The following is a 22430-nucleotide window of genomic DNA, read 5'->3' as shown; positions in this document are numbered from 1 at the left end:
AAGACCATGGTGAGGCAGGCTGTCCCCCTGCAGCCCAGGGAGGTCCACGGTGGAGCAGATCTCCACCTGCAGCCCGGGGAGGACCCCACGCCGGAGCAGGGGGATGCCCGAAGGAGGCTGTGACCCCGTGGGAAGCCCACGCTGGAGCAGGCTCCTGGCAGGACCAGCGGCCCCATGGAGAGAGGAGCCCACGCTGGAGCAGGTTTGCTGGCAGGACTTGTGACCCTGCAGGGGACCCACGCTGGAGCAGTCTGTGCCTGAAGTACTGCAGCCCGTGGAAGGGACCCACGTTGGAGAAGTTCATGGAGGACTGTCTCTTGGGAAAAGGACCCCATGCTGGAGCAGGAGAAGAGTGTGAGGAGGAAGGAGTGACATAGATGTGTGATGAGCTGACCGCAACCCCCATTCCAGGTCCCCCTGTGCCTCTGAATGGGGAGGAGGTAGAGAATTCAGGAGTGAAGTTGAGCCCAAGAAGAAGTGTAGAGTGGGGGAAAGGTATTTTAAGATTTGCTTTTACTTCTCATTACCCTACTCTGACTTTTGATTGGTAATAAATTAAATTAATTTCCCCAAGTCAAGCTGGTTTTGCCCATGATGGTAACTGCTGAGTGATCTCTCCCTGTCCTTATCTCAACCCACGAGCCTTTTGTTATATTTTCTCTCCCCTGTCCAGCTGAGGAGGGGGAGTGATAGAGCAGCTTTGGTGGGCACCTGGCATCCAGACAAGGTCAACCCACACCCGAATATGTAAATACATAGAAATACACAACAGTGACATCTTAATATCATGGAATTTGCCACATGAGGAAAAAAAAAATCTAATGTGTTTTTAAAAATCAGTTGCATTTACTTTGAGACTACAAAGTTTACTACATTCCCATCCTAAGTGTATTGCTTTTTCTTTATGTCACCACAATGCAAAGCCCAGGGTATGTGGGCACACTGCCAGTCCTAACTTGGTTAAATGTCTTTTATGTTAACTTCTTCTCTGATTTTCAAATGTTGTAAGGATTGGTTTTGGAATACTTGTTATTTGTTTGCATTTGTGTTTATCTGTGTATATTGAACCTTTATCTAGCATCATGGAGATCTTATCTAGGAATTTCTATAGAATCCCACGATTCTCTTTCACTACTTAACATGCACCTAACGTACACTTTTCAAGCACAAAGTCTGGACCAATTCTTTGCTTGAAGGTTTGCTCATGGTTCTACAGTAATTCCAAACTCTGCAAAGGCTAAAACAGATGCTTTAGTCTTTGAGTGAAACCTCTGCAGTTCTGGAGACTAAGTTAGTGACAGCTGATGAACTCCTGATATAACCAGTAGGTTTATATATGGATCATGATAAATCTTCCAACAACAGAGTACAGTGTTCCAAAACTTTGGACCCTGCATTAACTTTGCACTATTTTATTTTCCAAAAAACTTCTTGCATTCATTCTGCTCACAATTTTTACGGTTGGCATGGTAACTGCCTAAAAATGTGCTAGAGGCATTACAGCTCTAAGCTTTTCTTGTAGCCTATGATGCTTAATCAAAAAGTTTGCAATACATCCCAGTACTGTAAGTGGTAAAGCTAAAAATATTGCTCTCTTCAGAGCATAAACAACTGCAACATGCTTTCAAAAAGAGTTTGTGCTTACAATGAAATGGAAAAACACCAACACTTACCCCTTTATCCATTTCTGCACTTTAGGAGCGTGCAGCAATCCTGGAAGTCTTGAATGTCTGGAATTGAGTAAATTTTTCCTTTACAGCACTATATACTTTTAAGATTGAGGTGAGTATGTAGGTTGAAAGAGTTTGCTTGCTTTAATATGTGACAAAGATGCTATTTAAAGCTATGATACTGCAAATGCATATACATGGAGGGATTTGCATAAAAGTGAATAGTAACACTGAACTCACGGGGATGACTTACAATAGCAGTAACCTCTATGTTCAGCTGGCTACAGAATCTGGGCCTCGCCCTTATAAATCATACAGGTGGCCAAATATTTTCTTAACAAATTACTGGTATTGTAAATATTCAATATTAGAAGACACAGATGCAGACTTAAAGAGGGAAGATGGGGACTGTGAAACCGTCTCAACACTTGATGCAGAAACATAATGCCAACAAAGGGCTTAACTGCGCATAGCTATCCTCCATATAAATCCATACCTGTCTAAAGGATGGTACTGAAACTAGGGCTATCATAAAAAAAAATTGTACGAACATGGAGCACGAGACTCCTTGTATTTATAACACGCACAAAGTGGTTCTACCTTTTGCTTCAACACACAAGGCAAACATCTCCTCATAGGGGCAACCTTGAGTGCACCCTCAGCAAGTTTGCTGACACCACCAAGCTGTGTGATGTGGTCAACACACTGGAGGGAAGGGATGCCATCCAGAGGGACTTTGACAGACTTGAGAGGTGGGCCCATGCAAACCTCATGAGGTTCAACAAGGCCAAGTGCAAGGTCCTGCACATGGGTCAGGGCAATCCCAAGCACAAATACAGACTGGGCAATGAGTGGATTGAGAGCAGCCCTGCGGAGAAGGACTTGGGGGTGTTGGTTGATGAGAAACTCAACATGACCCAGCAATGTGTGCTCGCAGCCCAGAAAGCCAGTCGTATCCTGGGCTGCATCAAAAGCAGCGTGGCCAGCAGGTTGGCGGAGGTGAGTCTGCCCCTCTGCTCCACTCTCATGAAACCCCACCTGGAGCATTCAGCTTGGGGGTCCCCAGCATAAGAAGGACATGGACCTGTGGGAGCGGGTCCAGAGGAGGGCCATGAAGATGATCAGAGGGCTGGAGCACCTCTCCTATGAAGATAAGATAGGCTGAGACAGTTGAGGTTGTTCAGCCTGGAGAAGAGAAGGCTCCAGGGACACCTTACAGCAGCCTTCCAATACTTAAAAGGGGCCTACAAGAAAGCCAGAGAGGGACTTTTTACAAGGGCATGTAGTGATAGGACAAGGGGTAATGGCTTTAAACTGGAAGAGAGTAGATTTAGATTAGATGTAAGGAAGAAGTTCTTCACTGTGAGGGTGGGGAGACACTGGAACAGGTTGCCCAGAGAAGCTGTGGATGCCCCATCCCTGGAAGTGTCCAAGGCCAGGTTGGATGGGGCTTTGAGCAACCTGGTCTAGTGGAAGATGTCCCTGCCCATGGCAGGGGGGTTGGATCTACATGATCTTTAAGGTCCCTTCCAACCCAAACCATTCTATGATTCTATGATTCTATGAAATGACAGCCCTCACATAGCTTGTTTATGCCTTTAATGCGGGTGAGAATTTTACTTATGGGAATACGTTCCTTTTTGGTACTATTAAATATGGGTCTTTAAAATCAGGGATCACACCATAATTTCTTTCTAGAGGATTGTAATAGTCCACATTTATGCACCCTGAATTGGCATGCATGCACTCAGTGTGAGGCCAGATGAACCCTGCTACTTAAGCAAACGTGCTTTTAGAAAGTGTGTGCCTGGTTTCTAGGGCTATGGTCCAGCCGTGCATTCCCTAGGACACAACAAAAGTGATACAGCTATTTGAAAGGTGTGTTATCTCTCCTAAGACACTGGTCTTTCTGTTCTCTCTCCTGTTTCCAAAGATTTTCAAACAGGGATATTATGTCTATTCCTCTGTAAGAGGCATGACTAGCAGTGCATTGGTGACAGCAGTGGTAATGGTGGTGATAGCAAGTGATGTTGACTCTGAAATAGTTGCTTAGATTTGCTGGAAAATCCTACGCTGTAAAGCCTTACAATCTTAATATCTGGCAGTTTCAATGTTTTGGTGGGAGTCAGAGGTGCTCAGAGCTTCTGAGGGTCAGGTTTCTCAGTAAGGCGTCATGTATGACTTGGGTAATCTGTATTTGAACACCTTGCTTTGAAAGGTGAGTGAAACATCACTCACTGTTGTACTCTAATGAAAATAAGAAAGGCTTTTTGACTGTCATGTACAGCTCTAATGAGGGTATGTGTAAGCCTGTAATTTTTTTTTCTGGTCTCAAGTGATGAACAATTTAACTGCAACAGAGGAAGGTTGTTTTTATGGTCCCAACTTTCTGGATGCAGTTAGTTTCCTTCTCTGTACATCACCAACTTCTTGCAATACCTTTGATAAGACAGGGACAGAAAAAGGGCCAGATCCACAAGAGTAAATAAGTTCCATCTTCCACAAGATGAAGTAAAGATACGTACATGAGAGTGATGGTCTTGTAGAATATAAACAGAGAAGAACTCAAAACCTCCAGTGTGTTTAATATGTTTACTTTTGTTAAGGAAACACTGTGTGCTTGTTTGCAAGAGAAACCTTCATTCAAACATACAAGGGGTAATGATTTTACTGGTGTGAGTAGAGTCTGTTTATATAGGATTGTAGGAATAGGCTCTTAAACAGCATCTTTTTCAATTTTTTAAAAATCTAAGTTTCTTTTGAGAACAACTTTAAGGTATTACTAAGTATTACATTTTCTCAAGAAGGCATAATTCTGCTCTCCATTAAAACTATAAAGCTGCTGAAAAAATATTTATTATTTCATAACCTTTTTTACTTTTTAATCTAGTTTTCTAAGGAATAGGGGCCAACATAACCACAATGCACTTACCTGTCCATCAGTTTCACTATCATTCTGTCTGCCTGGCTCCACAAACAGGTTTTGGACCTCTTGAAAAATTTCAGAGAAATAGAAATTTCAAAGTTATCGTATTGCTAAAAGTATTTTGAAAATATGGAACTGTGTAGGACAGAGATATGATGTTAGTTGTCCCCAGTGGTAGTAAGGATGCAATGTGAGGTCACTCCTGATTATATGTCACGGCATCCACACAACAAAACAGAAGTGTTGCAACCATTACAAAAATTTCACTGTGAGTTTGTGCCTTAGTCAATGTTGGAGAATCTATTTATTAGTTATAGTGTCCCACTGGTGTGGTTTCACTGAGTTGTATCAAGAGCTGAACTGGTCCTCCAATTTTAGTGGAACTCAATTAAAAGTTCTACCTCTGTTTCCTGTTTATTGTCAGAAAATATTCCACAATTTTGTAAAGATGCTAATTTTAAGTCCAGTTTGATTGTCTACAACTTTGTCTAAGATACATTTCTGTCCCATGAGCATGATGGACATTGTTTGAAGGATTTGGGGCTCTTCTGCAACTGCATGTGCTAGCAAAACCTCAATTTTTTCAATACTCAGGTAGGCTGTCACCCACCCCTAAGGGGACATAGGCACCACTCCAGCTTTGAGCTCCATCCAGGTGAAGGGTATGGCTGAACTGAGGCTTCAGTTGATGGTTCTGTGATAACCATGGCTTGTAACACCATTCAGTGGAAACTATAAAAGAGGCACTTAAAACATCCTTTACAAATAGGTCTTCTAAAATCCAGGGGAGTATCCAAGGGAGACATTTTCATGATGTTGGGTTTCTGCTCCTATTGGGAGAGACAACATTATTTCCTTTGGAGAGAAGCAGGGACCAGATGGGAGTTGTGTTTTTCCAGATCTTGTCCAATTCACTTCAAAACCCTGAGTATACAGTGAGGTACTGCTGACTCTTAAGATGAAGGAAGTCTCATCTTAGTTACTGGTCAAATTTTACCAGGAAACTATTAAAATAATTTCAAGCCAATACTAGAAATATTAAATGTTACAGAAAATTAAGGATAAACCTAGAAGAAGTGGGAACTTATTCTTAGGCCTTATAGTGTTTGTAGATATTTAGCATTCCTCACTCTGTGCAGCTACTATTTCATGAAAATGAGACATGCTTTGCAGTTGAATTGCTCTTTAAGCAGAGGATGTTCCCAGTAGCTGGGAGGTTGAATTCAAGGTGGTGGGTCCTCTGACTCAAATGAAAGAAGATGGTGGCTCCCATGACAAGAAGAAAGGCAGTGATCCCTTCTTCTCTGGGACTCTGACTCACCAACCCAATCCTGAATAATGATAGTCTTGGGATGACAACGCTTTAAAACCACTGCCTTTCATTTACATACACTTAAAATACACCTAAATTAAAACCAAAAAACCCCAGGATTTTCTAAAGATTTAACTATCATGCTTGTGAATACATATTTTCCATTTCAAATATAATTTGATATATGTAATACGTGGGATAATTTGTCAAGAAGATTGCAGGGGTTATTTTAACTTTTTCCTTTACAACTCAATTTATTTGGCTTCTTCAAGGGTTAAGACTTTCAGGGGCATGACTTTCTGTTAAATGCTACCTGTGCCGCGTTAGCCAGGAAAGCTTCTCTCCTTCGATGGGTCTGATTCCTGCAAGACAATCCACGATACAAACCGTCCCAGACCTTGCAGACACGTAACCAGGTCTACTCTTAACAACATCAACGTGAAGTTACATATGTGAGTAAAATATGTGGATATGGGCCAGGGTAACGTCAAGGGACATTTGCCAGATCCTAATTGAGCAATAAGACAGGGTGTAGACTCTGATCCCATGCTTTGGTATGTTGCTAGGCAAAGGGCAACAGCTCTGCACTATCACCCAACAAGGTGTGTTGTCATTGCACAATAACTCCATACTGTGTGCTGGGATGATTATAGAGTGCTATTTTCAGTGTATAGAAGATATTTTATTTATGTATATTTTATTCTGCTGACATGCAGAGGAAATAGCTGCTTGGTGAATGTCACATTGTAGTAAGTGCATAGTCTATTTTTAGCAAGACAATAATGTGAAAGGTACTGTTGTTTATAGGCCACTGTAGGTGTGCATGGTCTTACATACAAAGGCTGGATGGAAGGCTTAAAAAAACCAGTGCCTTGTTTCTGCAATGAGTCGTGGGCATGCAGAATCCTACCTACGTGTGATACTGTGGAGAGGAGTTCAGCACCTTGCTACCTCCAACACTAAAAGTATACCTATAGCAAAAAATTCCCAATGCATTTTGTGAGGAAATCCAGGATATCTAAAAAGATAGCTCTGCTCCTTGGAAAACAATTTCTCATAGGAACTAGCATGAAATTGTTTTCGACTTCACAGTTATCTTGTTTATTTTGCTAATCCTCACAAAGATTAATAAAGGAATGATGAGACAACAGCAAACTGTAAGCACAGGAAGCGACTATTGCCTAAAGCAGCTGGATATGATTATGTAAACACGATGTAATAAGAAAGCTGAGAGATTTAAATTTCGAAATCTCTTTTATTCCCTCCTAAAAACCCCACTCTCTCAGAACATTTACCTTATTCTCCAAGTACCCTGAGTAGTTAAAGCACTGCAATTTTCACTGCAAGTTCCTTGTTACTATTGATCAATCTGCCTTAGATTTGATCTTTCATCCAAAATTTTCCCGGCATGTATTCTGGTATCTGACCCTTTAATTTGAGAGAGAGAGGCAATTACAAGTTGAAGGGGATGTTGTGTATCTAACTAACTGCTATAGGTACTATTTTCCTCCTACCTGCTGGTAAATACAATCAATATTTTGAACATTTATTACATGGTATGGTTTCTTTTTTTCTGTCACTAAAACAGTGACCCCTTCTTTAAGAGCAAGAAGCTGAATATTATTCAGAGTGAGCCAGGCTACTCACCCCAGCCGACAACTGTGCTACTCACTAAAATTCCCAAGAGATAAAACTTTTAAGAATACTGTTCTATCATATATAAATATTAGTAATTTTAATATTCATCCTACTAGTTTTTAGCTTTTTCCTCCCTCAGCAATTCCATTTTGTACAGAGTGCTAGCTGTACAGATTAATTTTTTTTAGCCCTTTTGTTCAAAGTAAGGACTCCAGTTTTATTAACAAATCACCTTAAATCTGTACTTTGTATAAAATATATACTAAATTCATTTTGACTTCTTTGTGGTTCTCTCTCCACGGATAATCATTACAGAGCTTGTCTGCATAAGGCTCCTGCAAAATTCTGTGATAATACTATCTGGCAACTGATGCAGAGACACCTGATAATGTCTAAATTTGATCCTTTTCTCCAATCAAGTGATTCAGGTAAACAGAAGCAATAGGAAGTGTTTTGCATCTCCTAAAGCTGACCCACAAAACACAACATGCTGAAGGAGGCTGTCCAGAGTGAGTCAAAAGGAATCCTCATCCATCCTCACCCTTTGGCATGTAGTCCCTGGAGCTAGGGGTATATCAGGCATGTGTGTGTAATTGAGCAAGCCTTACATCTTTCAGGCTTTACCTGAGACAAGTTCTTAGACAGCCAAAGAAATGGTGCTATTCACTATGGTTTCTGTAGCAATCTACTGGGCTTGGGTGCATACTTGGGAAGGGGGGGACCGGCATTCAGTCTGAACACTTGCAGACCCAAAGGTTCCATAGGTCAGGACAGTGCCATGCCCAGGTCATACACAGCACACGCTCATCCTTGACCTTCTCTTGAAGCCAAGCCACCGGGAAACCCCAAATTGACATTGAGAAAGATGCAAAGGGAGACCAATGGCTCAGTAACTTGGATACTTTATTAAAGCAAGAGAAATATGCACCTATTCTGTCATTTTATGCCCATCTAATAATGTAGAATGGCTGGAGAGTCCAGAAGGGAGAAGGAGCTGGACTGGTTCCTGTTTGGCACTTCTGCAGCATCCCCTGTAATGCACAGAAAATCCTGCTTAGCCTCAGTAGCTCTTGGCAGAACACGGTCATTGCAGAGGCCTCTTCCGTGAACTTAGGTCACATCTCTACCAAGCATATGCAAAAGGAGAATATATTGGTGGTAGGAGGCTAATGATTTGGCCAGGTAGGTTTGTTTCCTGGGGCCACCAGAAACATTTCTCTGGCGGTAGGACAAAAAAAAACCCTCTCTTTTCCTCTAGCTTTTGCTGCTTAAGCACAGGGCTTGAAAGAGCCTACCAATGACATACATGAGGCCAAACATAGACTCCGTTGTCTTTTTTTTTTTCCCCAAACGCCATTTTAGCTGAAATTTTCCAAAAGGAAACACATAAAAAGAGGTTGAGACAGATGTCTGGCAGGGGTATTTTCAATTCAGTTGGTCGGAGTCTGATAAAGTTATAAACAACAAAAAACAACATTCCTCTTGACTAACACAGTTAGTCAACCTTAACAACAGACAGTCAACTAACTTTGCTCATAATCATAATAAGGAACTACTGAATGCCAGACTATTACAATTTTGCCCATAATATTAAGTTATAATAGATAATTACAGGTATCAAGATGGGCAGCTGTTTCTCTGAATTAATATTGTCCTTTCATTTTTTTTCATTTAGATAAGACACCAAAAATGTTAAAAATGAGTAGTCATTCATTACATAAAGCAGCAGCTGAGCGGTAGGTGGAGGAATAGTTGTTTGTTCCTGCTCCTAAGCAAACACACATACAGTTTAATTTTTTAAATTCATTTTATTTTGATGGCAAAAAAGTGATTTCTAATGACACAGAGTTTTGACTTCTTTGCAGTTTTTCCTGTTTAATCTCTGAAAGCTGATGTAGCTCATTCCAATTGCCCACAGCATCAGCTTTATTCTCTTGAAAGAACTTGCTCTCTTTTTAGTTTTCCCTTAATGTTTTGAGCCCTTCCCAGAAATGGTAATCTTCTTAAGGTGTTGGCAGGAGCCATAAAATTCACCAAAAACAAAGCTCGTGTCTAACCAAGTATCCCATTATCAGGACCACCCAAGAGATCCAGATTTGTCACACAGTATATTCCTTTATACGATTTTCTAGGACTAGCAAGGAAAAAGAATTTGGGGTGTTGATTAGTCAGGTTACAAAAAGGTTATGAAGATCACCCTACTTAAATAACACAGTCTTTTAGCTGTTTTGGAGCAAATACATTCAGGTCTGTCTGTTTATTATTACAGCCAGTCCATTTATCAGAGTTATTTGATTGCATGCAGCCATCCTGGTGCTCAGTCCCACGCCTTGCACTGAGGAACTTCCCTTGGTAATTTATGACCAGCCTTTGCCCAGATTCCCCTCTCTCTGCGTGCTGGCCCTGGGTCCTGTGCCAGATGGAAATCCCACAGGAGCTGCGAGGTGCTACTGCACCTCTTGGTTATAAACCTTCCTCCTGACCACAGCTTTGCCAGCTGAAGCCTTGATTACTGCGACACGTTGCCCGGACTAAGCCACAGAGGTGTGTAGCTGTTACCCCGTGACGGGATGGGGAGGGCAGAGCATTCCCAAGGAACTGGTCTGAGGACGCCTGGTCTGTCCTGCATACAGTAAGAGCCCAAAAATCAGTTGCGAGCATCAGTTTCACTGTTTATTTCTCTTTTTTTAGAGAAGTGAAAGCCCAGAATGGGGATGGCTCTGGAAACTCTGAAGTATTTTGATTGTTTCAGCACAGGTTGGGAGTTGCCGCTGTAGCACCTATTGAAAAAACAGTGGTTTGTATCACAAGACCAGGATGAGACATAGTGATACTTGAGCTAAGTCACTGCCGCTTCCCAGCACAGTTCAAGGTGATGACTAGTCCCAGAGCAGCTGGCATCCCGCTATAGGAAAGATCACTTCTTTCACTGTCTCGTACAGTAGTGATTATAATCTGCCAGATCAATCTTTCCTTTCCTGGAGCTGAAATCTCTGTGACTGACAGAAGATCGTATTTGGAGGCTCCGCAGTTCTGAAATTGGCTTATTCTGGAAATCTGCCAGTGTCACAGCCTGGCAAAGGAGAGGGATCAGAATTACACTTGGCTATTCAGTCAGTCTTGCAAACTGTTGCATCACCGCTGCAGGATGTTACAAGCTTTTGAGTTTAAAGGACAGCTCTTTAGTCTTAGGATCATTTCCATTAATTTCCACATACCTAAAACCTGGAAAAAATATACACTTCTCAAGTCCTTTGCACTTTGAAAACATAAAGTTTCTCTGTTCAGTATTCCTTTGTCCATCTTAGCTGAGGAAGCCAGGAAAATAAGTAACGTGAAATGCCTGTAAGTAGCAGACCAGGGACCCACATCGAAAGATTAGATGACAACAGTTATTCATTCATGCCTCGTGAGACAGAAATAAAATTACTTTATGTTCATTTCCTCCCCACACCTCCACCCTTTTCTAAGGTTAACAGAAAGGATTCCTGTAGTACACAAGTTATTTTAAGATCTTGAACAACTTACAGATCTAACATCTTTTTCCATGTGTATAAATAACCCCACCTGTTGCAGTATCATATATATGTGATCATTAAAATAGATGCAAGTAAAAAATAGTAGTATACTACCTTTCAATCTAAAAATTATTCTAGGAACAAAGCACAGATATGACACAGACTTTTCCTATTTCAAAAAGATAAAGGGGATTCTCCAGTCTGAGGTGGATTTTCCAGTATCAAAAACCTATTATACACTCATCAAAATTTTAAAAGTTACTGAAAATTGAAAAAAACAGAAATTTTTCTTGGCCAAGCTGTTGAAGTTCATAAACAACGTTGTGTCACTGCGCAAAGTAGGGGTTGCCAAAGTGGTGCCAGGGATGCGTCAAATTTTTCTCAGCTTCACAAATTCATGTGTCCTCTTTCACTGTTGCATCTGAAACAACTGCAGTTCTCCAGGAGTTATTGAAGTGCTTTTTCCCCATTTTTCAATAGATATCTGAAACACAAACTGAAAAAGCTCAAAGATATTTTGTGATAAAGTAGGCACAAGACACAAGAAGACACAAAATCTGCTCCAAACTGTTTGCAGGCTGATCCTAAGTACAGCGGAACAGCCATACTTCAGATAAGAAAGATCTGAGACCAAACTTCTTGCAAATTGTTCCCAGTGAACTAAAAAGCCATGGTGCGAAGGTGGTTATTTTTAAAGTGATATTTTGGCTTCTTTGTTTGGTGGTCATATCACATTTTCAGCACCTAGAAATCCTCCACTTATGACAGTGTCTGAATGAAATGTTGTTACTGACATAACAATTATCTCCTCACCCTGTAGCTTTCAAGTTATGACTTAATGTTGAGAAAACTGTGGGCTAAGTGAGTGAAATAACTCCAGTACCTTCAAAGGATGTGGTTAGAATAGTCTGTAGGGGTGGGAAGAGAGTTTTCCTTTGCAGTTGGTAGAGCAGCAACAGCAGAGTGGCTTTTCAATTGCTTCTGTATTGCAGCTCAGGGCTTTTAGCCCCTGTCTGCTGCACCCACACACGATCTGGTGCAGTCACTTAAAAAGCATGTAGCAACCTCTCAGCTCAAGAAGTCCTTTCAAAGCAAGCTTCAGTCACCCAGGGGGCCAGCAATCTGTAGAGGCTGCTTTTTCTATCCCTGAGATAGAGTATCACATTGGCTCTGCTGCACTGGGACCACCCTATGCCCATGGTGGAGAAATAGGATTTGCTTTTCATTAATTCTGTTACCATAAAAAATTCCTGTAGGATATTCTGTAGCTAGAGCACTGAATCATTTCTGAAACTTCCTATTCAAATATTTGTTTTATATGGCAATGGTATTAGTAATGTGCAAGTTTTATGCACTGCTATTTCCTCCCACACCCATTGAAAACTAACAAGAGCCAGCCTGTCAAAATAAGCATGTGAATTATAGATCAGCTATAACATGCTTCAAATAGCCAGTGTTCCAGCCTAGGTGATACCATGTAACTCTGCTCTCCCTGTGCTTGTAAAATTGCACAGTCTACAATTCACCAGAAAAAGCCTACAAACCGAAGTCTGGATTTATCCCATCTCATTGGAGATACTTCAGTTGGGTGCTTAAGAATGGAGAATTTTCTCCTATGGTTGATGGAAAGAGACAGAAACCATCCTTCTAGCTCACCTAGGATTTAACTGGTCCTTCAGAAGGGCCATTGCTGGCTACCGATGGAGCCCGAGGTGTCTCTGATTTCAACTTAGGTGCCTCAGTTACATACTTCATTTTCAAGAAGAAGAAAAGGAGCCAAGGCTATCTCTGAAGTTCCCAAAAGCTTGCAGGAAGGCTGAGCTCCCTCTTTCCAGATTGGCCCCTTTTCACAGACTGCATCCATATGTTGCCTTGGAGGTTGGCTCTGGCATTACTCTGTGGTGCGAGCTGCTCCCAATACCGAACACCTAGTATGTGTATTGTCCTGTAGGCTATATCCAAAACGATCAGGAAATGGGAGCAAGTAATGTGTCTGCAACGTTTGCTCATGTGGGGTAATAAAAATGAAAGCTGACTCTGAGGAGCTGCAGAGGGGCCTTATGCTACAGAATGACTGGGTAATAAAATGGCAGAGGAAATCCAATGTTGATAAATGCAACACAGTTCACAAGGGGGAAAAATAACCTTAACTGCATGACCCAGCAATGGGCTCTGCTCTGGTCTTAATCACTGAGGGGACACAGAAACCTTGGAGTCATGAATACAGCAGCCATAGTCACAGGCTGTCACATTCAGCATAGCAATTAGCAGTGGTCAGAAAAGCAAGTCAGTATCAGCAACTATTAGAAAGAAATACAGAACAAACCAGAAGCCAACAGTGTGTCACTATAAATCCACACCACTGCTGTATCCTGAATATTGAGTGGGATTCTGGTTTCCCATCCCAAAGGGTACAGCAGAAGCAGAAAACGAACAGTGAAATGAGATCTTTTATAAAAGGAATTATTAAATAGACCGAGATTCTTCAGCTGGGAAAAGAGATGGGATATAATACAGGGTCTATAAAATCATGAATGGCAGGGAGAAAGTAAGTACAGAATTACTGTTTGCTGTCTCCTCTAACACAGTAACGAGGGGGTATCAAATGAAATTAGGAGGCTTGAATGACACAAGTTCAAACAAAGAGTTACTTTTTCGTATATACAATTAAGTTATGGAATGCCTGGCCACAGGATGCTGCGGTTGCTAAGAGCACATGAGGGCTCAAAAGCAAATCAGAAGAAATCGCTGAAGAAAAATTTGCTGATGGATATCAAATAGAAAGGCACTGCTGCTGGTTCAGTGAGCAAATGGGCTGCAAATCACTGGGAGAGGGGCCCGAGAGACTGCTATGAGAGTGTGTCATTATATGCTTGCACTGTTCTTGTCCTCTCCCACGGATATTTGCCATTGCCCCGTGTCTGAGGAGATCCTGCGCTAGACGGACCACTGGTCTGACTTTGTATGGCCGTTGTTACGTTTTTAGCGTACCTACAAAACTCCTATGCTTGAAGATGAGAAAAGATCATTCTAAGAAAGATCATATACCTCTTTGTCTGGTTGATGTCATCACTTAAGCAAATGGAGTGTAAAAAAATGCTCATGGAAATCCAAACAGGAAGCACTTTGCAAACAAAAAGGCACAGGCTGGTGCCTGCAGAGCTGCTACTCTTCATGCTCCATGGGACCTGAAAGAGACCTCTGCTACCTGCAGCCAGGGCACAGATGCAGAAGGACAATGAAATGATCTGATTCATTTTTTTTTTTCCTTCTCCAGATTATAGCAGATCTGACGCATATCATTTGAAAGCTAGGACACACCTGGGCAGTAGGAGCACAGCACTGAGCCAGAATCATGACAGACAGTAACTGTCCCTGGCTAATATGTTCTGATGAAACCCAGGCCAACACTCAAGGAAAACTCTCCGGTTTTAGTGCTCTCATGGACTTCAGTCTTCAGTGCCAGCAGCATGGTAACACTGACAGTGTATCATGAAATAATACTTTTTTCCAAACAACCCAGAACTAGCTCATCTAACCAGCCCTACCTCTGGGTGTAGGGTGACCTTCCCCATTAGCCTTTTAAAAGCCTTTCACTATATATGGCACTTTCAGTCTTGGCAAGATAATTCTGAAGGGAGAGCAAAGGGATGTCTCATGATGCAAGTACTAAAGCATTCTTGGATTTTCAAGAACAAATACACAAAACAACTTCCTGACTCAGAAAGAGCTGTATCTTGCATGGGAAACTTCTGCATTAGACCTCATCCTGACAGGGAAATATTAATCACAAAATTTAGAGTTTGCATAGGTAGAAGTGATAATGACTTGGTTTTATGTTTTATGTGCTTTTAAAATGCATTTTACATGTGTTACATGTAAGCAGGATAAAGTCCTAACCAGTAAAATTTATATTCATTGCCTTAAAAGATCCTGTTCCACAAAGCTGAAAAAATGAAGAGATGTATCAGTCAGCCTAGAGGAGAAAATTTAAACCAACAAAAATGTGAATAATAATTTACAGCAACTCAGAAAAACTTCATTAGATCTTCAAAAAGCCACAATTAAGAAAGACGTGCACACTGGCTGAAACCAACGTCCTTCTGAGGAAGGACTGGAGGAAAGTTAGTATTTTGCCAATACTCCTGCAGACAAAATAGGGCAACCAGGTAACTATAGGCCTGTCAGTTTGACATCTATTCCAGGCAGAGTGATGGAGTTGCTGATAGGAAAGTCAATTAACAAAGTATTAAAACAGTGCAATTTAATTAATGGCAATCAACACAGATTAATGGAAGAAAGATCTTATCAAATTAATGTGCTATTTTCATAAGACTACAAATTTGGTGGATAAAAGCAATTGTGGTAATATTGTATACTTTGACTTTGGATGCATTTGCCATACAGTATTACAAGAGATTCTGACAGAAATTGGAACTAATATGCTGAACACACCTGGCCAACCAACTTGTTTTAAAGCTGGCTAGCACTGGATCTAACAGCCTCACATGATGTCGGGCTATCAGAGAGTGCATTCTGCTGGGACTGCTTATCAGCCTTGTGCGTATTAATAATGCTATCGGCAATGCGAAAGAAAGCAGTGCCTTTGCTAACAATATTTTTCAATGAACCAAAATTCGGAAGTGGCAGAAGTGGGTAATGCCTTTTTGGCATTGCTGAGAAGCGGGTGCAAAAGAAATAACAGGTGTTTTACATGTAACCCAACAGAAAGGATCTATTTAAGAACAAGTATCTCAGGCCTTACTCACATAAGAAGAGTTCTTCTTTGTGAAGCTGAGACTGAAAAACGAACTGGGGGTCCTGGCAGACAACCAGCTGAGCCCCAGAGCCCTCTGAAATCACGTTGTCAGAAGGGCCAATGCAATCTTTTTCTGTGTGCGGAGGATAGCATCAAAGGGGAGTAAAGAGGTTGTATTACTGCTGCATTTGGCATCGGTAAAAGCTATTGGAATAATGTCAGTCCTGATGTCAGCAGCTCAAGAAGGATGTTGGCAAATTGGAGGTAGTTCAGAGAAGAACCACAAGAGTATGAAGGAAAAAAAAAAAGGCTGTAAAATGGAGTGACTCCACAGGGTAAGTCTATTTAGACTTAGTGTATCAAAGTAAAAGCTAAGGAATAACTTGATTACAGTGTAAGTGCTTTCATGTGGAACAGACACTGTCTAATAGGGGAGTTTTCACTCTGGTAGAAAAGTATACAAGGAAATCCAATGGAAAGCTGAAGGTGCATAATTTCAGTTAGATTAAGGATGGGCAACTACTGCAACCATTTACCTTTCAATGTGATAGAGCTGGATGTCTCTTCTGTCTAGTCCTTCTCAAGTCCTGCTCTTGTTCAACAGGAATCAACTCCAGGTGAGCTAATGACCCGTGTTGAAGAGTCAGAAATGGTCATAAGATGGTTTATGCCCTTAACACCTGTGAATGCAACTGTGCAAAACTATATCAACATACATTTTTAAGTAAATAAAATAATGATGTTTCTGAGTGAAGAATGGGATCCAAATTTAGCTAATGGGAGTTTCTTGCATACATCAAGAAGTTCTTTGTGAATGATGGGGGTGGTGTTTCTTTCTAGCTCTGCTTTGGAAGCCTGCTCATTTTTCAGTGCTACACAAAAAGCTGGCAATGCAAGATTGCAATGAGGTTTTGGAGAACAAGTCCTAGAAGCACATCCAGTTGTCTTGTTTCCATCTCACATTTGCCTCTACCAGCATCATGCTGATGGGTGCAACTGAGGTAGCAAAACCTGCCTAAGAGGGATCTGGTTCAGGTTATGTATTTGTCTGGAAAATAACTTTCCAAGGCAACTTATTACTAAAGTGAAAAATGGATGTTATAGCTCCCTGAAAGGAAAGAGACATTCCTGGCAACTGGCTTGAGCGTGTTCAATCCCAAAAGGTTAGGAATAACTGGTCAAAAATATTTCATAGCTTCTCTTGCATACAAGGGTTTCCCTGGAATGTGCCAACATAGCACTTTTCCTGATCTTACACACATGGGTGTGCTCTACTCACCTGGCCTATTACAAAAGAAATAAGCCCACCCTTTTTCTTCTCTTAACAATACTAGTATAAGTTAAAATGCGGGGAAATATAAAAGACATGCTGCTTACATCTGACCAGTGAGGGAGTGCTTTTCCTCAGGTAATTTCATGAAGCTAAAAGAGGGGGCCGTTCAGAAGAGGATTCCACCACATAGGATTGATTTCAATTAGTGAGGGATAACATTGATATGGATATACATAACACAACCACATTTTAGCTTCTACAAATGGTACCATCTGCGAATAATGAGAGCTAGTGGTAACAGAGAAATGGAAGGTCTGACTGGGGTGGCCAACAGCCCACAGTCTTGACAGTCTGATTTGGAGTGCAGTGTTGTGATTTAGAAGGTCAACTTTCTTTTGCTCATGCTATCCGACACCCATCAGCAACGCATCCGACATGCAGATGGAGATTTCTAAACTACCAGGAATAGCTAGGCTGGGAACGTACTGTGGTCATAGCCACAGCTAAAACCTGGGTATGTAACACATTCACTTTGAAAAATCTAATACATTACTGGGATCCAGAACCAGAGACAAAGATCACTGATTCTTGAGCCAAGGACTGCTTTGCCTCCTAGGCAGAACACTCTCCCATACGCAGAGATTTGTCCTGCAGACCACTAAGACAATTCTTAGGTCCCAGATGAGTAAACATATGAAGGCAAACGTCGCACCACGTCAGTTAACAGCTTTTGTTTCTTTACAATATCTGTACAATATAACAAGAAGGCAGCTTGCAGAAATGTTGGACCTGCTTCTCTCTACCTCATTTAACTGGCTTCTGTACATAAATTACTTTCTGGAGTGTTTTTTTTTTTTATTGCACTGTAGTCAGTTGTAAATCTTGCACTGAGTTATTCAATAACACCTTTTTTTTTTTTATTGTTTGAGTGAAGAATGAAGCCTAAGGCTTGATTCTGACTACAGATATGGCACATAGGTATTTATCCTTACATACTTTGTTGTATCCTTATTGCACACGCATGTAAGCCCCACACGTGCAGTTCATGCAAATGGGTACATTTCTTGTCAAGTTACCTCTTGACAGCAGCTCATTTAATAAAAAATGGACTCACATACCAAAAGTCAAAATCACACCTCTTTTTAAAGAACAGATGCTCATCTCCGTGTCTTTGAATTGCCCTTTTTGATGTATGGAGAAAAGATTTGTCTGTTTACTGTCCCATGATTTACCATTTTTCTTAGCCTTCCTTACTAACATACTAAAGTTCTAGTGTAAATGATTACAAAAATGATTACAAAAAATAGAAAAACATATCCAAGTTGGCATGGGGATCCAGCCTTGACAACTGGTGGGGAGGTACTTGCAAGCATATTTTGAGCTAGCTACTTGGAAAAATTTTGCTGGAATAAGACTGTCTTCTCAATATGACAGTTCTCAACACTTAATAGTTGTTTAATGTTCCCAACAGGCTCAGCCCTGCACTTTGTAAATCAGCAAAAAAAATGAAGGTCTTTATTTTACCACTTCAAATATGATTATCCTTTTTGTTCTGGCTTGTGTTTGTATGCTGATAATATATTTTCTGTAAAGGGACAAGGAGCAGACTGACCTGGAAAAGGAAGTCTTTTTTATGTAGAACTGTCTTTGATCACTCACAAGACTTGTGCTCTGATCTGAGCTCATTGACATCAATGGAAGAAAGACTGCTATTGGCTTGGAGGGGAGGGTTGGCTCCTGTCCACACAGAGTCCATATACGCAAAAGCAGACGCTAAAAGATAAAACATATTGAAAGTCAGAGTTACAGAAATGACACTTTTCTTTGCACGAGGTTAGATTTATAATGCACTTTTCACTTAGTATTTTTTTCTTAGTCCCTGACACAGGAAGCTCCAATTTCTACATCTGTTGTTGCTGTTTACCTGCAGATAAACCTTGGATACAGAAAAGGGGAGAGCTTGGTGGATGCTTTCCATAGCATGAAAATGAAAGGCCTTCTCCATAGACTCTCCTGGGACACTGAAGAATAGAAAAGTGAAAATAAGGCTCCTTATTAACCACCGCCCCCCCCCCCCCAGCTGCATTTCCCGCAGGAAGAGCCATTCCAGAGAGGGAACTCAGCACTATAGTAATGGAGACGGTCATCAAAGAAGTGGATAATTGCAGAGTCTGTTTAAAAGATAAAGAAACTTCTAATGGGATTGTCTCTCTTGGTGACAGTTTCCAGACAAGGTAGATCAGCACAATGAAGTCCAGAGATGAAAAGTCAGTCAGTAAACAGTCCTGAAAGGAATCCTCCCCAGCTCACTTGGGGGAAAGAAGGCAACCTTCATTCTGACATGTATCAGTATCTTCAGCAAGGTCATAGGGAGCTCGTGACAGTTTTGTCATATGCCATTCTGCTGGCTACTTCTTTCGTACCATTGATTCAGTAACTGTTTTATATTCAGAAAATTTCTCTCATTCAATTGAATGAGAAAATATAATGAAATTATATTTGCCACTACCAACACAGTTTATTTCAAACAAGAGTCTCCAAGTACTGTGAACATGACATTTAGGTTTGGACCAGCCAACGGCATCCCTTCAGCCCAGATATTCTGGCCAATATGTTTCAAGTCAAGCATCTCTCTCTCATTTGGTTAATGCCTCCTACATAAGCATCACAGCTATGCAAGACAGGCAGCAGTTAGACAAAACTTCACTGCTGACTTGGTCTTCAGACTTTGATCTGACTTTTAGGACCTGATTCCTTTTCACATGTCACATGTTATGGGCTGACGTTGCTCTACAATTCCAACTGACTGACATAGACTTAGATCAATAAAAACAGGCACAGGATTTTGTACACCTAATGTCTCTATGAGGCATATAAAGATTTGCTCATTTGGAGCTTATTCCTTTAACATTGGACTGAAATGGTAATATTTTCATCCATGTATCTGAGAGCAGAAGCAATGTTTACAAAGTGTTAGGTTTGGAGAAAGATGCCATAGAAAAGGAAAGTAAGATTATTCAAATATACTGGAAGAGCAAAATTCATCCCATGGATAGATAACTGTGTCATTCCCACTACATGTATCCTTCCATGCCTCTTATGGTAGTAGAATTAAATCCAGAAACCAAAATTTATAACCTCTTCCTTCCAAACTTGCATATTTATGGCAAGTGTATCCCATTCCACCCTGAATCACTTCTTCAGTTTCTATTAAAAATCAGGAGTTTCCAACTAGAGGCTTAGGATGGACTAGTTTTTTCACCCCTTTCTCCTTTCACTCCTTCCTCCTGCTGGGCTTGCAGGCTCTGGGTAGCCTTTCCAGAGTTGCTAGGGACTGTGGCTCCAGCTGATGCTGGGTAACTAAGAAAGTTAAACAGAAAACATTGGTCTAGAGAACAAAGGTTGATGCAAGAGCCTAGGTCTCTCATGCTTTGTCATAATCAGAAGGAATATGTAGGGGGAGAGGAAGGGAGAAATTGTGTAAAAAGCCATCTACTAAGAAAAGAATGTTTGATTTGGATCACAGGATGTGAGACTGGAGAATGTATTGCATAACTTCATGGCTTGTCCTTATTTGCAATGATTCAGTATCCGGCACTGCTCATCCCATTTCTAAAAATGGTATTGAAAAGTTACAGAATATTCAGAGGTGATGGGAATAAGTGAAGGATGGGAGGAAAACACCTTTTCATTTTTCAGCAAATAGCAAAGACCGGGTCTGAGGTCATCCTACAGGTCGTTGCAGGTCACTGGTTCTGTGTCCTTCCCCACTACGCAGGGGATATTCACCGGGTCAAATCCCCTCTGTTGCCAGAGGCTCATCTTCTCCACGCCAAACTTAAGAGCATGACAATCCTTTCTCAGTGGTATTTATCTTATAACTGCATAACAGGGCACGTACAGCATTTAGTGTGGAGGACAAGAGATGAGGCAGGTGCAATGCTGTGGAGGGACGGCTACCCCTCACCACGGCCATTTCTGAAGGCTCCCCTGTCAAGACTAGCCCCTGATGGAAGAATCCCTACAGCCTCTTTGGAGCCCCGTTCAGAGGTATTTCTCTCTACCCCGAAGCTGGCACCTCCAGGACAGCCTTCTCTATCAGGGTTATTTCATTATTAGCATGCTCATTTCTCCCTACCACTTGAAAACAAGCATCATCCAAACCCCTAGGTCCTCACCCCAAAACAACCTTTCTCCCATTTCTGACTCTCCCCTGTGCTGATGTGGCAAAAGGGGAGCCAGGACACGGCCAGCCCCTTGGCATTGCCCTGCAAAGGCTGCAGCTCCGGGTCAGAGCCCTGCTCTCCCCCCCACCCTGTTCTCTTCTCACTGTTGTTGTTTTTTGGTTGGTTTGGGGGTTTTGTTGGGTTTTTTTTGGGGGGGGGGGAAGTTTTTTGGGGGGGGTTGGTTTTATTTTTACAGTTAAAGGGATTCACAACCAACACCCAGACAAAAACTAGGGAGTAAATGCCAGGCTCGTTAGGAGTTCAGGGAGCCGCTCATCAAACTTTAATATATATCCAAACTCCTGTTATTTAAACAATAAAAGGGCAGCGGATGAAAAAACCTAGCAGACCGCAGTGGTGCTGGGCGGGGACAGACCAACCTCATTCATGGCTTTCTCTGTGCAGGACGAAAGGGTTTACGTTTTCCCTCTGCTCTCCCCCCCCTCCGCCTTGTCTTAATTTTGGGACGGATTAAGACAAACCCGGAGCCGGGAGACTTCCGCCCACCCGACTGCACCGGGAAGCAACCGCTTTTGCTCCCGTAAGTACGCGGAGACCCACGCTGCCCGGAAAAAAACCGATTTCTTCATTGAGAAAAAAAAGCACGCCCGCCTTGAGCTCCGGCGCCAGCCCGTGTAATAATTAATAACGCACCCGGCGTCCGCGCCCGGGCCGTGGGGGCCGGGCTCCTCTTTTAGGGGCGTTTATGCCATTATTAGTGTTGTTGTTATTTATTAATTTGCTATTCTATTGAAATTAATCAGTTAACACCTCGCCCCCAACCCCAAGGGCAATCGATCCCCCGAGAGGCTGGACCTGCCGGAGCTCGGGCGACGGGGGCGGGGCGGGGAAGCCGCGGTCGGCATCCCACTGGTGCATACTGGTGCCCACTGGTGCAAGGGGCCCCGGCTCGGCGGGCCGCCCCCAGAGCCCCCCCGGTGCAGCCCGGCGGGGCTGCGGAAGGACGGCTCACCTTGTTTACCCCGTGCGCGGCTGGCGGCGGCGGCGGCGGCGGCGGCGGCGGGGGGGGGGGACGGCGGCGGGGGGGGCCGGGGCGGGGCGGGGCGGGCGGCCGGGGCGGGGCGCGGCGCGGTGGGCGGCGGGGCCG

General features: G+C 42.2%; 1 long non-coding RNA gene across 1 annotated transcript; it reads right to left on the bottom strand.

The window, feature by feature from the left end:
* Positions 1 to 10206: 10206 nt before the first annotated feature.
* On the bottom strand, positions 10207 to 22326 carry LOC128152178 (uncharacterized). The gene is made up of 3 exons (XR_008238550.1): positions 22296 to 22326; positions 18709 to 18869; positions 10207 to 11560 (listed from the first exon to the last, which is right to left on the bottom strand). It is a non-coding gene; the product is annotated as an uncharacterized LOC128152178 (long non-coding RNA).
* Between the last annotated feature and the right edge of the window lie 104 nt (positions 22327 to 22430).

Source organism: Harpia harpyja, chromosome 15, assembly GCF_026419915.1.
Source record: "Harpia harpyja isolate bHarHar1 chromosome 15, bHarHar1 primary haplotype, whole genome shotgun sequence".
NCBI classification, from domain to species: Eukaryota; Metazoa; Chordata; class Aves; order Accipitriformes; family Accipitridae; genus Harpia; species Harpia harpyja.
This window is presented reverse-complemented; position numbering and strand designations above follow the sequence as displayed.